This window comes from Macaca fascicularis, chromosome 7, assembly GCF_037993035.2.
Source record: "Macaca fascicularis isolate 582-1 chromosome 7, T2T-MFA8v1.1".
NCBI classification, from domain to species: Eukaryota; Metazoa; Chordata; class Mammalia; order Primates; family Cercopithecidae; genus Macaca; species Macaca fascicularis.
Window position 1 is genome coordinate 68,997,702 of NC_088381.1, and position 18,022 is coordinate 69,015,723.

The window sequence follows — 18,022 nt, forward strand, 5'->3', positions numbered from 1 at the left end:
AATGAAAATAATGTTCTATAACTTCATAGAGGTTTGGATTACACAGATATATGTATGCACTTGTCAAAACTCAGCAAATACACACTAAATATTTATGCATTTCATTGTGTGTAAATGTTGCCTCAAAAGGAAAAAACCTAAACAAATATCAAATTCATGCTGAAATATTTAAGGGGAAGTATAGGATACTAACATTTGCAATCACTTTTTTTTTTTTTTTGAGACAGTTTCCCCCTTGTTGCCTAGGCTAGAGTGCAATGGTGTGATCTCGGCTTACTGCAACTTCCGCCTCCCGGGTTCAAGCGATTCTCCTGCCTGAGCCTCTAGTAGCTGGGATTACAGGCACCTGCCACCAAGCCCAGCTAATTTTTTGTATTTTTAGTAGAGACAGGGTTTCACCATGTTGGCCAGGTCTTGAACTCCTGACCTCAGGTGATCCACCCTCCTCGGTCTCCCAAAGTGCTGGGATTACAGGCATGAGCGACCGTGCCCATCCTCATTTGCAGTTACTTTAAAATATATCAAAGAAAAAGGAAAATGATAGGTAGAAGAATGGATACATGGATATACGTGATAAAGCAAGTACAGTAAAATGCTAATGTAAAATACAGGCATTGGGTATACACGGGTGCCCTGTGAAAAATTCTTCAAGACTGCTGTATTTTGAGATTTTTCATAAAATGTTAAAAATACTGAAAAACAATGAACAGCCATAAGGCAGCCTTCTGGAAAGCTGGAAATGTTATCTTGATTTGGGTGGTGATACATGGGAGCATGAGGAAAATTCATCAAGCTGTACACTTAGGGATTTTGTACACCCTGGCTGATTGTATTTATAACTCAATAAAAAGTGTTTTTAATAAACAGCAATCAGAATAGGACTTTAAAGTGAATATAATTAATATCCTCAAAGAGATAAGGGAGTATGCTGCAACCATAAAACATGAATAAGCAGTTATGAAAAAAGAGCAAACCATAGATTGAAGACAAAAACTCAAATTTAAAAACTCAGTGGGCTAAAGAGCTGAGTAGACCTTGAGGAATGAATTCGTGACTTAAAATATTGAGCTAAAAAATCCTTCCAGAAGATAGCACAGAGAGGGAAAGTAAAAGAAAAGTGAAGAGACATGGAGAACAGATCAAGATGCGTCTCAATCTATCTTTTGGAGGGAGCTGCAGAAGAGAAAATGAGAAAATTTAAGGGGACAGCATTTAAATAAATAATAGTTAAATGTTTCCTAGAACTAAAAAACAAAACTGCTTTAAAAATATTTTTGTTTTGGCCGGGCGCGGTGGCTCAAGCCTGTAATCCCAGCACTTTGGGAGGCCGAGACGGGCGGATCACGACGTCAGGAGTTCGAGACCATCCTGGCTAACACGGTGAAACCCCGTCTCTACTAAAAAATACAAAAAACTAGCCGGGCGAGGTGGTGGGCGCCTGTAGTCCCAGCTACTCGGGAGGCTGAGGCAGGAGAATGGCGTAAAAACCCGGGAGGCGGAGCTTGCAATGAGCTGAGATCCGGCCACTGCACTCCAGCCTGGGCGACACAGCAAGACTCCGTCTCAAAAAAAAAAATATATATATATATATATATTTTTTTGTTTTTTGCTTTTTAAGAGATAGCGTCTCACTCTGTCACCCAGGTTGGAGTGCAGTAGCACAATCATAGCTCACTGCAACCCCAAACTCCCAGCCTCAAGCAATCCTCCAGCCTCAGTCTACTAAGTAGCTGGGATTACAGGTGTGCACCACCATGCCCAGCTTATTTATTTATTCATTTTTTTTTTAATAGCGAATGGGGGTCTTACTATGTTTCCCAAGCTGGTCTCAAACTCCTGGTCTCAAGTGATTCTCCCATCTTGTCCTCCTAAAAGTGCTGGGATTTACAGGCATGAGTCACTAAACCCAGCCCAAAAAAGTTTTTAATTACAGTTATTTAAAGCAATCTACATGGATGGAAGGAAACACACCACCATTTTATAAGGCATGATCTCCTGACTGTGCAATTTAAGTGATTGTACAATTTAAGTGATCCTTGTTGGAGACGGAGTCTCACTCTGTCACCCAGGCAGGACTGCAGTGGTGCAATTTCGGCTCACTGAGAACTCCGCCTCCTGGGTTCATGCCATTCTCCTGCCTCAGCCTCCCAAGTAGCTGGGACTACAGGCACCTGCCACCACACCTGGCTAATTTTTTGTATTTTTAGAAGAGACAGGGTTTCACCATGTTATCCAGGATGGTCTCGATCTGCTGACCTTGTGATCCGCCTGTTATCCAGGATGGTCTCGATCTGCTGACCTTGTGATCCGCCTGCCTCAGCATCCCAAAGTGCTGGAATTACAGGCATGAGCCACCACACCCGGCTGATCCTTGTTCTTTTCTGTATGTTTAAAGTTTTCTACAATGAATATGACTTTTACAATCAGGAAAAGTAAAAGTTTATTTTTATAAGATGAACTCAGAACCAAAAGACAAGACAGGTTTTTTTTAAAAACTCCCTAACTTCACTTCCCTCTGACTTCTCCCCTATGCTATTACAGTGAACCTGTTTCTGTTAAGTGGTCAGTACAAACTTAAACAAGTCATTCAATCTCTAAATTTCTGCTTCTTTAGGCCTTAAACGGGGAAAATAAAATCCCTCCTTTCCACCTCCCCATGGTTTAGGGAACATCAAATGAGATGAGGTACAAAAATAGCATTTGGTAAACCATAAAGCACTGTACAAATTGTGGCATGTTATCACAGTCCTTCTAAGCTGGTAAACCCCAACCTCTGAGTCACCCTCCACTCTCCGCCCCTTCACTCACCAAATCCAATCTGTCACTAGTCAGTTTTTCCTTCCCTCATTCCCTCCTCTTCCAAACCACTGCACTAAGTTAGTCATACCTGGTCATACCTTGTGCCTGAACCACTGCAATAGGTCGTGGATAGTGCCCCACCTCTAGCTTTCCCTCACCCCACTTATTGCAATTTTTGCCTGAAACCTAATCTTCATGAAATAGGTTTATCCTTTGACTACCCTGCTGAAAATGAAATGCCTTGAGAGTTCTCTAATATTTATAGGATGGACTTCAAACTCCTCAACCTGGCTTTTAGACCTCCCCTCCTAACCCTGGTCAGCCTCCTCATAATTGGAACATGCACCCAACCCCCGTACCCTTCCTTCCCCTTATCCAGAGATATATTTTCCACTTATCCACATCCTCCCAGTCTTTTAAGCCCAGGTCAAACCTCTCCCTCCTTTCCTCTTTCTGTACCTTATGACCAATCCAGACCAAGCTCCTGCCTCCACAATCCATCCCCCAAGGTGCCATCATCACTTCCAGGTCAGAGACCCACCCCACCTTTCCAGAAAGGACTAATTGTTTCCTGAGAGCAGGGCCTGTTATCCTCTTACAGCCTCTATATTAGGCACTCAAATTAACATGTTAAACATTTAAGTACTTAAAATAAACTTTATTTGCCTGAACTGATTTTATGGTAACTTTTAACACCTATGTGTGTATTACTATATATTGTTTAGCTTTTCTTTGTTAGAGATGGGGTCTTGCTATGTTGTCCAGGCTGATCTCAAACTCTTGGCCTCAAGTAATCCTCCTGCCTCGGCCTCCCAAAGTGCTGGGATTACAGGTGTGAGCCACCACTCCCAGCCTATCAATCTTTAAATAAAAAGAATCATACCTTATAAATTTGTTGACGGCTTCTTCTCTCCACATTAAGTTTTTGAGATTTATGAAAGTTAATATCTGCAGCTGTAATCCATTCATTTTTCACAGCTGTGAAGTATTCCTTTCTTTGAACATACCACAACTTGTTTATCCATTATGTTGTTAATGGACATTTGGGTTTTACAGGAAAGTTTGCAATTAAAAGTAATGCTGCTCTGAAAATTCTCATACATGTTTCCAGTAAAGCTACATAAGAGTTTCTAGGAGAGAAGCTGCTATGTCACAGGGTCACCTGTTCAACCCTACCTGGCAATGGCAATGGGTTTCCCTAGTAGTTGAACTAATTTACACCTCTACCTAACGTTGAGCAGTTCCTCAAAATACTGCCAATCTGATGAGTATAAAATGTTATTTCACTGTGGGTTTAATTTGCATTTCCCCAATGAGGTCGAAAATCTTTTCATATGTTATTAGCTATTTGGTTTCCTCTTAGTGCTGTGCCTGTTCCAACCTTTTCCAATTTTTCAACTGGGCTGTTGTTTTCTTATTATTTTTAGGACCTCTCTGAGTACTAATCCTTTATTGGTACTATGCATTGCAAATGTCTTCTTCCAGTCTGCAGCTTTCCTTTTCACTCTTTTGATGAGAAGGTATTTATTTTAACGTAGTTGGATTTATCAACCATCTCCTTTATGGAAATACCTTGTGTAACTTGCTTAATCAGTCCTTCCCTGCCCAGAGGTCATGATGATATTTATATTTCCTTTTAATAAAAAAGTATTAAAATAAAAACTTTAAAAAGACAATACAGTAAATGAACAATAAGCACATGAAAAAAGTACTCAAAATCATCAACCATCAAGGAAATACAAATCAAAACCACAATGAGATATCACTACACACCCACCAGAATGGCTAAAATTAAAATACTGATTAACACCAAATGATGGGAAGGATGTAGAGCAACTGAACTTTTATTATACATTGTTGGCATGAGTGTAATATTGAATAACTATTTTGGGAAAAAGTCAAGCAGTTTCTTAAAAAGCTACACATATACCTATCCTATGACCCAGCAATTTCACTTCATGGTATTTAACCAAAAGGAATGAAAGCATATGTCCACAAAATAACATATGCTAGAATATTCATAGTAGCTTTAGTCATAATAGCCAAAAACTAGAAATGGCCCTAGTATCCATCAACAAAAGAATGAATAAGTGAACTGTGCTTTATTCATGTAACAGACTAATTAGAAAAAAGAACAAACTACTGACTCGTGCAGCATAGAAGAATCTCAAAAACATTATGCTGAGTGAAATAAGCCTTATAAAAAAAAAGAATAATCTAGACTGTAAGGTTCTATTTACATGAAATCTAGAACAGGCAAAAATAATTTATAATGGAAAAAATTCAGAACAGTGGTTGCTGGTAGCTGGGGGTAAGAACGGAGAGGGAGCACAATAGAACTTTTGGGGGTGATTATAATATTGTGTAATTCTCTATCTTGATAGAGATTTGTAGTACACAGGCATATACATTTGTCGTATCTCACGAATGGTACACATAAAATTTACACATTTTACTTTATGGCATTTCACACTTAAACAAGTAAACTTTGAATTTATTTAATTTTGAATTAATTTTTTCTTTTGAGATGAGGTCTTGCTATATTGCCCAGGCTGGTCTCGAACACCTGGGCTCGAGTAATCCTTCTGCCTCAGCTCCTGAGTAGATGGGACTACAGGTGTGTGCTACCATGCCCAAAATTCAAATTTTGAGCTCTAGTACTTGATATACATACTGAAATATTTAGGGGTTGAGTATACTGATGGGTGGAACTTACTTTGAAACGAATCCAAAAATAAAACGGGTTGATGGATGGATAAAGGAGGATAGATATAAGACAAACATAGAAAAGTGTTAACTGCAGAATCCAGATGGCAGGCATATGAGTGCATAATTCTCTCAACTTTGCTCTGAAAATTTTCACAAAATATTGGAGAAAAACAAAACTATATTAAAAATGAGAGCTGCATTAAAAAACAAATATATTTGAACCAAGTTCGCCTTTAAGAAAGGTTCTCATAAGAAAATGGTCAATCCTTACGTGTGACAGTGTCCTGGAGTTTACAAAACACTTTCACGCAGATTATTTTTAGTTATCCTCACCAGAACCCAGGTGTTCTAGCTTCATTCCGTATTTGAGAAAACTCAGGATCAGGAGCTGCCAAATATCACATGGCCAAAGTCTGATGGAGCTGGACCCAAAACACACATCTTCTGGCTCCTCCTCCTATAGTCTTTTAACACTAGGGAGCTGCCATCAACACCAAACCTCTGCAGACAACCTGGGAACTGCTAATGTGCCACTAGCTCTTTGGGTTATCCTATAAGGAGAGTAAGAGGAAGTAAAGCAGCTCCTGTGCTCACTAATAGGACATGAAAGAGAGACGGCAGGCAGTGAAAGAGGATGAACAGCAAAGGTGTATTTCCAACCAATACAGAATAAAAGCACCGGCAAAGTCCTTCATCCCAAATTACTTGAGGTCACCCTCAAAGTTCTGGGAAATCTGCAACATCCTTCCTGTCTGTGTGGATGGGCAAACCAAATATGGTGCCTGTAGCTACGACATGCAATACAAACTTGTCAAAACAGCTCTCTGACATGATACTCTACCACTCTTTACCAAACAGAGCAGAACAAAAGTAGAACAGAAGGAGGGGACCCAGGAACATTGCTCAACCCTAACTCAGCCAAAATTAGAGGTAAAAGCTTTACTAATCACCCCACAGATTAATCACTGGCTTAAGGGTATTTTAGCTTTCTGTTAAAACACAGAACACACCCCAACAACTTTTGTTAAATCTAAACAAGGTGAGATAGACTCGTGGAACATGAATAAAAGCCCTTTCAGCCTTAGAGACTGGTGTACTTATCCAAATATTTACCGAGTGTGCCAAGCACTTTGGGAACTATAATGAAACTAGGACACAGTACTTGCCCTCAAGCAGCCTATAATCTAGCAGAAGGCTGAAGACAGAAATCCTAGGCTCACAGGGATACAGGAGCAGGTCCCAAGAGCAGAGAAAAGAGTGCAAGCCAGCTAAGGGCTCAAGGAAGCTTTCAGCTGGGCCCTGAATAACTCCTGGGAAGATAGGTGCCTGCAGCACTGGTGGGGGAACAGCACTCTAGGCAAAGGGCAACGGAAAGAACCAGCTCCTGGAGAACTCTTGGTAAGGCAGGCTGCCTGAAACCTGAGCAGGAGAAAGAGGAAAGGAAAAAAAAACTCCCAAGGGATGCCCTCCCAACTCATTTCAGACAGCAGAGGGCAGATCGGAGGGCATCACAAAATATCTGGCTTCAGGAGTTAACTGGGATAGGGCTGAAGATGACTTCAACTTCCTCAAACTCAGGAACCTAAGGTAGGGCTGTAACCAACTTCCTCAGTAAGTCGAAACTTAACAAAATCCTGATAATGCAGATTCAAGATGCCTGCTTAAAACCCAGTTGACCTGTGAAATTTGCAGCTTAGCAGAAGACGAAAGAATGGGAAATGCAATGAACATAGCTAGTTAACAGAGAGTAACAACCTAGCAGGTGAGAGCCAGGACGAGTGGATTTGAATCCCAGCTTAAATGTATGACCCTGGGCAAGTTTCTAACCTCTGGTGTCTTATCTGCTAAAGGGAAATTATACCTGCCACCTCACAGGGTTGAAAGGATTAAATGAGATAATATCTTTAAAGCATCTAACATGGTGCTTGCAACACAGAGGGCATCCAAGAAATGGTGGTTATTACTAACATGAATAGTTTGCACTCTAAGAACTACAGAATCCATCACCTCCTACTGCCTCAGTGTACTGAGAAACCAGGATGAAGCCACTGAGCTTGGGTAAGACTGAGGGATTACTCATGTCCTAAGTACTTCTCCCTCTGTTCTTTTTTTTCTTTTAAATTTTTTAAAATATTCTGTCCTTTAAGGTTATTCTGAGATGTCTGCCTCACCCTGTGTCCTCACATCATGAACCTTCTCCTATTTAAGAAGCAATCCAAGGCCGAGTGCGATGGCTCACGCCTATAATCCCAGCAGTTTGGGAGGCTGAGGCAGGCAGACCACCTGAGGTCAGGAGTTCAAGACCAGCCTGATCAATATGGAGAAACCCCATCTCACTAAAAATACAAAAAAAAAAAAAAAAAAAATTAGCCCGGCATGGTGGTACAAGCCTGTAATCCCAGCTACTCGGGAGGCCAAGGCATGAGAATTGCTTCAACCTGGGAGGCGGAGGTTGCAGTCAGCTGAGATCGCACCACTACACTCCAGCCTGGGCAACAAGAGCAAAAAACTCTGTCTAAAAAAAAAAAAAGGAACCAATCAAAATGAGCAAGCTATCCAAGGGAAAACCAGAGTCATAAGCCACTTCACAGGAAACATTTGTGCCAGAAGGGACCACAGACCCTATCTAAACCTTGCCTCAGCAACGTGAGGGTCAAAGCTGGTCAGGGACAGGTTTAAGGTGACAGAATTGTGACAATGTCTATCTTAAGAATCACACTTAAAAAGTTATGGTGGCAATGACAGTAAGTACTAAAAAAAATGACATAAATGCAAAGTATTTTATGTATGTAAAAGGAATTCAAGAAAATGAATACAGAAATATCTTTCTATATACTGAGAGGCACAAGAACACAATGATGAGGGAACTCACAACCCCTGAGCTCTGGAGATAAACTGTAGTCACTTATGGCAGCAGAAAGTTTGGTCTCATTTTTCTCATCTACACCTGCAAAGGGAAACTTTCAGTAATTCCATATAATCTAGCAAGGGTCAAAGACCCCTAGTGGAGGAAAAAAATCAGTCAGGTCACACACAAAGAGAAAATTGCTTTAGTTTTGCCAAATATAAAATTTGAGGTAATCAGTCGGGCACAGTAACCCACACCTGTAATCCCAGCACTTTGGCAGGCTGAGGCTGGGGGAATCATATGAGCCCAGGAGTGTGAGCCTAGCCTGGGTAGCGTAGCAAGATCCCATCTCAACAAAAAAAAAGTTTAAAAAACTGGCCACGCATGGTGCACACCTGTAGTCCCAGTTATTTGGGAGGCTGAGGTGGGGGGATCACTTGAGCCCAGGAGGTCAAGACTGCAGTGAGCCAAGGTTGTGCCACTGCACTCCAGCCTGGGTAACAAAGAAAGACTCTGTCTTTAAAAAAAAAAAAAAAAAAAAAAAAAAAAAAATTTTGACTAATCCACTTTGTAAACTAGGAGCAGGCAATAAATTTTATTCCATTGCTTACTAACATTTAGAAATCACTAAACTTTAGTTGACTAAGATGGCAAGAGTGGCCAGTTTCATGCAGGAAGGTGGGCCAGCAGAAAAAAGCAAGGAGGAAGATGGAAGTGGGAGGGGAGGTGATGAAAAGTAAGAGAAAAGAGGATGGAGGAAGCGAATGACAGAAGCAAAGGGAAACAGAAATGGACCAACTGGAGAATGTCTGAGATTCTGAGTGAGTGCTGATAGCAGTAACACCTGATTAGCGGTTGGCATGCAGCTGTACTATTATCTATCACCTTAGCTGCACTAATCCTTACATCTTTTATTTATTTATTTATTTATTTTCGAGACAAGGTTTCTGTCTGTTGCCCAGGCTGGAGTGCAGTGATGTGACCTCGGCTCATAGCAGCCTTGAACTTCTTAGCTCAGGTGATCCTCCCGCCTCAGCCTCCCAAGTATCTGGGACTAAAGGTGTGCAGTGCCATGCCCAGCTAATTTTTTTTTATTTTTTGGTAGAGATGGAGTCTTGAGATGCTGTCCAGGCTGGTCTCAAACTCCTGGGCTCTAGCAATCCTTCTGCCTTGGCCTCCCAAAGTGCTGGGACTATAACCATGAGCCACTGCATCCAGCCTCTTTAATTTTTCTTTATAGGGAAATCTCTGCTGAACAGGGTAGAAATATATTATTGCCTCGTACAGTGCTCTGAAGAGCAATAACCAGAGATTTCCACAAAACCAAATCCAAACTTTATAGTCTCTACTCTAGTTAAAATTGGCTTCTATTTCTACTTACCTGGCCTGGGTGGATTTTCAACTTCTACAGTCTGGTTCACAAAATTATCTAATTCATATGTTTATGGAAGGCCTACTGTGTGCCAGGCCTGGGGGATATAGCAGTGAACAAAACAAACATGATTGCCATCTCACAGAGTTGATTACTGGGGGTGCGGGGAGCATCAATCATTAGCAGTGCAGTGGGTGTTTGCAAAAAGGAAGGTGGGGGGAGAGCATAGGGTCTCCAACACTACATGCAAATCTTTCAAGGGCAACTCAAGTCCTGGCTAGGGAAAGAGGAAATGGGGTAAATCCAAAGACTGGCAAGAAAATATTAAAATGTTACAATTAAGGCTCACACTGATTAAAAATAAACAAAACTCTTAAGTGTTCACAAACTTAACACAGCATTCACTATCTATAACCACATAAACTTAAACTCCTGAAACAAATAAACATCTAGAGGGTATTTTTAGTAATACTTAAATAAGTTCATACAGACAACACAGCCTAATATATTACAAAATCTAAAGTACCTTTGGAATCATTAAGAAGCAAATTACATTCGTTGAGTTTTACTGTTAAGTATATTTCTTGTACTTTGAATATTGGTATCTCACAAAAAAAATCAGGTCTTAACATGTGGCCTGCCTGACATATACCTCAAGAAAAGGGCTCCATAATCAACTAGTTTAGGAAATGCTGCACACTCTAAAAACCACTTAGACACTCACAGATTACTTTCACAAATTAGGTTCTCTGACAAGTGCTACATAAAAGAACTCTGCTGAACTTAGTCTGAGCCAGTATAGGCCGCATATCTCTTGTCCCAAATGCTTGAGACCAGATGTGTTTTGGATTTCGGATTTTTTTTTTTTATCTGCATTATATTTACCAGTTCACAGCATCCCTAACCTGAAAATTCAAACTCTGAAATGCTCCAATGAGCACTTCCTTTGAGCATCATATCAGCACTCAAAACAGACTTTGGAACATTTCTTATTTTCTGATTAGGGATATTCAACCTGTACTTCCCAAAAACTTACTAGACGATGGAACTCTTTTCTCATACTTATTAGCAGTTCACATATTGCTCCATGGAATACATGCAGGATACACTTTAACGCAGGGTACATACTGCTTAACCTGAAAATGCAATTAGTTATCAATCTCCCACCTACACTGATAAACTGGTATTTATTAAATACTGTAGGACTATAAAAGCATCCCCCAATGAATTTCTTGTTGAAATTCACTTAGATATGCTGACTTACTGTTTTAAAAAGAAATTTTGTAATGAATTAAATTGCATCTTGAGATGTTAATATAAAGAAATTAATTTTGATTTAATTTTGCTAAATTGCTAGCAGTTTACTTTCTCTAAACATGAATTTCCAGAGTATAGTTAATATCTTAATTTAAAAAGATGCATTCTCATAAAGAAAAAATATTAGACTAGAAAAAATGCTGACATTTACCTCTGCTCTACTATCCGACATGCCTAAATGAAAATATCTGTAAATGAGGTATCGACATGTACAGTTCATGAATAACAAGTATGGGGCTATTATTTCTGTGGTTGTGGTGTTATAATTCATAATCTGACTCCTGCTCTGGAAATACTATTATTCTGAAGTCTATATAGGAGGCTTTATGAAATCAAATTCCAATGACTGAAAATGTTTCATCATTCAGTTAACAATTTTTAAAGAAGTCAGTAAACACTTATTTAGTACCTACTATGTGTATGCCACTGGGTTAGGCACTTCAACGATGAAAGTATTTTCTGGGCCCCCAACACAAGACAATAGTCTACCAATAGGGAAGAATGGTTGAAGTAAGCACTTACAAACTCAGGGACCTAAAGGCACTGCGATAGCACTAAAGCAAGCTGCTGCTGCACCAGGGAGGCTTACAAGACACCTAGGTGAATTTTAGGACACCCAGCCCACCACAAAAAAAAGCCTGTAAGACACAAGGGCCTCTTACTAAAAGGGCTACTTGGTAATCTGAAAGTATCACATTAGTCTGCAAAATAACCAATGTTAGATTTGGACTGAAAACTTGAAAGCTGTTAAAGTTTCCATATGCACCTGTGTAACGCTTTTTTAAAGCCAGTTAGGTAGGCTTAACACATAGCTTAACACTGATATTAAGAGCACCTTGAGTTAGTAAGTCTAAACCATCAGAGGTTTCTTTAAAGAATCTATAGGAGAAGGAATTCAATTTCTGATAATCAGAACAAAGTTGAATTTTCACTTAGGGTATGGGAATGGTGGGGAAATCACTTCAACTATATTACGCAACACTGAAAAAGACTTTCCTCTTTCATACAGAAAAAGTATCATGACGACTGTTAGAAATGTAAGACAAAGTACATCAAACTATATCCCTCAAACTTGGGATGTTCAGCAGTTCTCAGCAAGCAAGGAAAATCAAACAAATTTTGCAAATTACTCTTTCAAAAACTGGTCGTGATGAGAGGGATGACAGCCAACAATCTGCAGCCATTCACGAATTTTTTGTTGTCGTTGTTGTTTGTTACTGGTTTAACAAAACATAAACCAACGCATGAGTTCCAACTTTAAATTCTGAAATGAGAGAACTGGAAAGCTGCTGCTGTGTGCCTTCATGATCACATTTTTCTTTTTCCTTTGTATCTTTCCTTTAGAAAACCTTAACAAAGACTAAGCCCAGAAACTTTGACAAAACATAAGCCAAGGCAACATGCGCTGGAGAAGACACGCAACGTAAAAAAACAACCTCAAACAGTCACAACATGTCCCAGTAAGTCTGCTTAATAAAAGATTAACTTTGTTCTGCTGAATGCTTCAAAAATCGCGTTTCACAGTATTTTCTAATTACATATGCTTTAAATACAGTATGTATGCTAATAAACGTGGACCTCAAATACATGTGCAATGAAGCAAAGCTGATGTTCCAGATTACATTCTAATAGTCCGGAAAAAAATGGTAAACTGCAACTGCATGTACAAAGCTGAAAGGGAAAAGAATGGTGAGGCCAGTCGCCCTTCCCTTTGTACCACAGGAAAAGAACAAAGTTCACACCGATTTAACATTGCAGGGGCGCGCCAGAATGTCCTGGGGGTTTCCCTCCAACACCAGTTCTTGGAGAGGAAATTGATGCAAGCGCCTCAGTCAAGTTCACAGTGGGCCCTGCCGCTCCGGGAGTCGGATGTGTCCAAGGAACCGACGCCGCGACACAGGCGACGTCCTAATCGCAACCCTAGGAAATCAGGGTCGCGGCACCTGGGTCAGTCCTTCTCTGAACGCTGCCCCGGCAAGGCGGGCGACTGGCGTCAATCAGAACCAACCAAAGCGGGGCAAGAGGGCACCGAGGCCCGGGGGAGGGGGACCCCGCCCGGCCCCTGAGGGAAAGTTACTGACTGGCCGGGCCCGAGTTTCCCGGCGCCCCAGAGTGCCCGGCGCCCCTTACCTTCTTGCCGCTGCCGTCGCGAGGCTCCAACTCCAAGAGGCCGGCGCCGCGGGTCCGGGACAAGGCGGCCGTCTTCTGGCCCTGCGGGAGGCGCGGCCCGCCGGACGACAGCGGCGATGCCGCGGGGCTAGGTGCGTCCTCGGCCTCCAGGCTCTCGGAAATGTGGATGCTCGGGGCACAGCCCATGCTGGCGGCGGCGCCGCGGACACGCTGGCAGGTAGCCGCGATCCGGTCAGCAAACGGCCCACCCGGCGCCTCGGGACCGCCGCGGGCGCCGTGTCATCGCCGCCTGGGCGGGCGGCGGCGAGCGCGGATCTCGCGTCAGGAAGCGCGGCCGCCTCTTTTATCGCGGTGCGGGCGCTGCGGCGGCGGCGGTGGGAAGGGAGCACTGAGGCGGGTGGCGTGCCGCGGCCGCCCCTCCGAACATGCCCTTCCTGAGGCAGGAGCCGCCGGCCGCCTCCCTCACATCGCCGCGCTCGCCTCGGCCGCGCTTCCGGGGAAATACGGGGGAGGAGATTTGCGCTCTCCTTACCCGGGAGCGGCTGAGTCCACGCCGCGCGAGCCACGCCGCCCTCGCCGAGCTGCGGCGCGACCCCCGGGGGAGGCGAGCTCCCGGCCGCGCCCGGCCCGGCCCCGCTCCCGCTCCCGCCGCCGCCGCCTCCCCGGCTCCAGACTCCGCCTAGCTTTGGACACCCACGCCGCTCCCCCCGCTGGGCCGCCGACTCGCGGAAAAGCTCCCCAGGCCAAGCGCCGGTGGGGCACAAGGCCAGCCTTAGATGCTCCCGCTGGCCGGGGTTAAGGCGCGGGGTCCTAGGGAAGCCCCTAAGGGCGGCCGGGCCACGTCCGCCGGGATAGGGAGGGGCGCACCTCGGCTCCAGCGGGGCCTGGGGCCGCACCGTCGAGAAGCGCAGAAACGGCTGCGCGCACCCGGGAGTTGCTGGCGGTTCGGCTCCGGCTCCGTGATCCCGGCCGGGTTTTGCTGGCAGCGCGCTGCGCCCAGCCCCCAGCGGTGACCTCCTGCGGGTGCTGGCGTCAATGCAAAGCAGCTGGGGCGCCAGCAGCCGCCTCTGGGCGCTGCCCGCAACTGAGCATGCGCGGCCACGACCCGCGCGGCGCCCGACTGGGCTACCCAGAGAAGGAGAGAGACTTGCCCAGGGACACACAGCCACCTCCGTCCCGAGGCCATCAGAACCCCAACCGCCAACTTCGAATTCCGGCTCCGTAACTTAGCGGCTAGGTGACCTGGGTGGGGTCACCATGTGTGAGCCTTGGAGCTGTTACCCAGAAAAGAGACCGGTGGAAAGACCTCCTTCGGTGGGGGTGGTGAAAGTCAAACTAGGGCGCCGCGCGCCGTGTCCTGTGTGGGTGGGGCCTGGGCGTCTGCGAGAAGCCACAGTCCGCGTGCGCTCCCTCTCAAGCCAAAACCTGGCGCGCCACGCCTCGGACTACACAGGCTCCGAGCCGGCAGCAAAGCTACAGCTCGGTGCAGGCTGCAGGCGCCCGTCCTCCTGTCATTTTAACCAAAGGGCTAGTCCGGCGTCCGAGACCCCAAAGCCAGGGCCAGGGGAAGGGGCGGTGTACGCATTGCAGGCCTGGGGCTTAATGAGGACCCCAGACACGCCGGACACGCACACAGCCACCAGCTTGCTGTGTGAGCTGGGGCCAGTCGCTTAATTTCCTGGTGGCTGGGGCTCCTCCCCCACCAGCTGGAGGGCGGTGCCCCTGGGCGTCCATCCTGTATCCTGTAGCTGGCTACCTCGGACCCCCGTCAGTCTTCCCGTCCTCCCTAAGCTCCGGGTTTTCGGAGACCCTGGCGCGGTGCAGCCGGCTCTTTCCAGTCCTTTCCCACCGTCCACACCTTTCCTAGCCCGGCCCTGGAGCGACCCTGAGAGGCAGCCGCTCCCGCCTCGGGCCTGGCTACTGTAAAGATCCGGAGGCGTGCTGCAGGCTGGATTCCCTGCTGTCGCGCAGAGGTCCCTGCTGTGGAGCTGGGACTGCAGCACAGGTTCAGGTGCCGGGTCCCCGGAGCCTCCATCTTCCTGGCCCGAGCAGGGTAACCCGAGAGTACCTTACTGGCCAAACTGCCACTGGCACGTGGCTCTATTACGAAGTTTAAGCACAGTAAGCAATATTGATATACCTCTCTGCCTTATAAAAGTACTACTGGCTTGGTGAAGTGTCTTAAAAAAGAAAAGATTTTTAAACATCACTCCTTATTGCACCTAAATCGTAGAATTTTTTTCTGCCTTTGCTCTGCAATTTTAAGAGGTCTTCTTTCTAGGTAGAATCTGGAGCTCTGTAAATAAAGGATACTTAATGGAGAAAATGCTTTGAGCCGCCAGAGTTCATGGAAGTTTAAAGCGCTACCTCTCCTCCCCGCCCCGCAGAGTCGTCCGGCCTTGACGACTCCCGGCAGCGCTGACCTTGCCGCTTCTGAGGCTCCAGGCAGCTCCGGTCCTCTCGGCCCTCCCCTGCTAGGCAGGACCTCCCTTGTTAGTCCTTGGCCACGCACTAAATGAGGGGGTTGGGGACTAGGGCTGGGGGATCAGCTGGCCTGAAAACCCCCGTGTGCCCCGCGGCACACCTCGCTGACTGCCCGGACTGCCTTGTGCTGTCCTGAACTGGTCACTTACCCTCTCTGTTCCCAGAAAGCTGTAACTGATTTCCAGCTCTGCAATTTTGGGACCCTAGACTTAGAGACCTGGGGCTATGAATGATGCAGAAGCAGATAGGAAAGATAGGAGTCATCTGCCTGCTTCTGGAGTCTCAGTCCGTTTTTTCCCATACCCAGAACCTCAGCCTGGGATACTCCAGGAAGTCACAGGCCCTTCCTCTCAGCTCCAACCACCTAACATCAATTCCACCCCACCTCTCCTCCCCTGGCTCTAACCTGCACCTTGAGGTTCCTGAACACTTATCTACCCTGTCACAGTGGACAGAAAATGGGTCACACTGACAGAAGTAACCCAAACGTCACTGGCATATGCCACCCACTAAATCACCCAGGACTCCCAGGCCCCTGCAAAGAATCCTGTTCCTACCAGGTGTCTAGAGGGCTCATGAACAATCCCAGTACTGCTGAAAGGTAAGCTGCCTCCACCACACCAGCCATGTTCAACCTCACTATTCCGTGGCACAAAGTGAAACACGCTTCACCAGATCCATTTTCCCCGGGTGGAAGGATCCCCAGCCCGAGCTGCTTGACTTCCACAAGACTCAGACTTGTAGCTGAATGTCTGCTTCAGTTCTTACTCCAGGACTCGGGCATGAGGTCAGTGGGGCTGGGAAAGGAGATAAACCAAAGGACCTAGGCCCAGCCTCCCTATGCCTGTGACTGGCACAGATTTGTGGGTTATAGGTCAATCCATTCCCAGGAGACTCCTTAGTCTTCATGGCCCCCCTCACCAGTTCATTAGAGGCGTGCAGATGCTGGGTCCCTCACAGCTTTGCCTGTCTAAAATCCAAACCTACTCTGCTTCCACACCTCTTCTACTAAACCTGAGCCTCTATACGGCCAGTTCTCCCTCCTGGCTTGATCTCCGTCTCCACCCAGGGGTCAGTCATTCAAAGACTGTGCCACCTGCACCCAGTTCTTTGTCTTCCTTCCCTTGCCTTCCCCCATTGAATCATGCTTGAGACAGCCACAAGTGGGAGAGCTCCACACCTTGAGGTCTGAATCCCAGCTCTGCCATCAATTAGACCTTGAGTTCCTGACTTCTCTCCCAGCCACTGTACTCCACTCTAAATCTAGGATCTAAATGGTAGCATCTACCTCAGAGAGTAAATGGGCTCACTGATGTCAAATGTCAAACAACCGAGCCCCTGAGCCTTAGCCGCCTTCTCCCGGGTCCATTTAACATCACTTTTCTCCAGTCCTGCCCCCCGGACTGATGAAAACTGGTGGAAGAAATGAAATTACCATGGGGATTAACAGCCCTACAAATCTATGGCATCTGACTTCATGTTCTTTCCTCAAACTTTCAAAATTTTGTATAATATGATATTTAAATTTCATTATTTTTAAATTGTACATTTTATAATTATACACATGAATACATACTGGAAAAATAGTTTTTAAAAAATCCGAATTAAGCAGAAGTATATAAAGTCTACAGAGGCAAAGGAAAGTCTCTGTTCCTTCCCCACTCCCTTCCTTCCGTAGAGGTAACTATTGTTAACAGTTTGGACTATGTGCTTTCAGACCTGTTTCTACATAAAATGTATTACACACACACACACACACACACACACACACACACACTTGCACATGCACGGCTATTACAATATTACAGCTACAGTGAACACCCTTAAATGTAACTTTTTTCGGTAGGATGAACTCCTAAAAGTGAAATTGCTTGATCTAAAGGTATTTTATCCCCTTCACCCCCTCAGCTCCAGAAGGGATGAGGGAAAATGAAAGAGAGAAAGGCCACCAGAAGCTGAGAGACTAAAAAGGAGAACTCCCTGGATCCCCTCTCTGCCCCTAGAAAAGGGGAATCCACCCATCACCAGATACAAGGCCTTTCGGTCATCTCCAGATTCATGGGCTCCCTTATCTTTATTTTCTCTTGGTACTTCCAAGCCTTTAGTAAAGGGTTCTTGAATGTTCCAGCCTTTTTTAGATAAGGGAGGGACCAAGTGACCACCCTTAAGGGAAAACTGTAAGGAGGGAGCAGCACCTCTGGGGCCAGAATAGTAAAGGAGTAAAACCCCAGGAGGACCCTCGCTCTACCTCCAGAGTTCAGGTGTGCACCTGCATCCATCTCCCTCCAAACCTTGGTTTTTGTAGTTCATCTGGAGCCCTGGATTAATACCTTAGTATAGACTCCCTTTCTCAAAATGACCTT

The 18,022-nt window shown here is 45.2% G+C and overlaps 1 protein-coding gene across 11 annotated transcripts in view; it reads right to left on the bottom strand.

Annotated features, from left to right (window-relative positions):
* The window catches only part of PDE8A (phosphodiesterase 8A), a 179,701-nt gene extending 165,891 nt beyond the window's left edge, over positions 1-13,810 (bottom strand). For all 11 annotated transcript variants that reach the window (XR_012415303.1, XR_012415302.1, XM_073996593.1 and 8 more), the window contains exon 1: positions 13,176-13,810. The gene's annotated coding sequence lies outside the window, so the exon portion shown is untranslated. The remainder of the gene's footprint in view (positions 1-13,175) is intronic.
* Between the last annotated feature and the right edge of the window lie 4,212 nt (positions 13,811-18,022).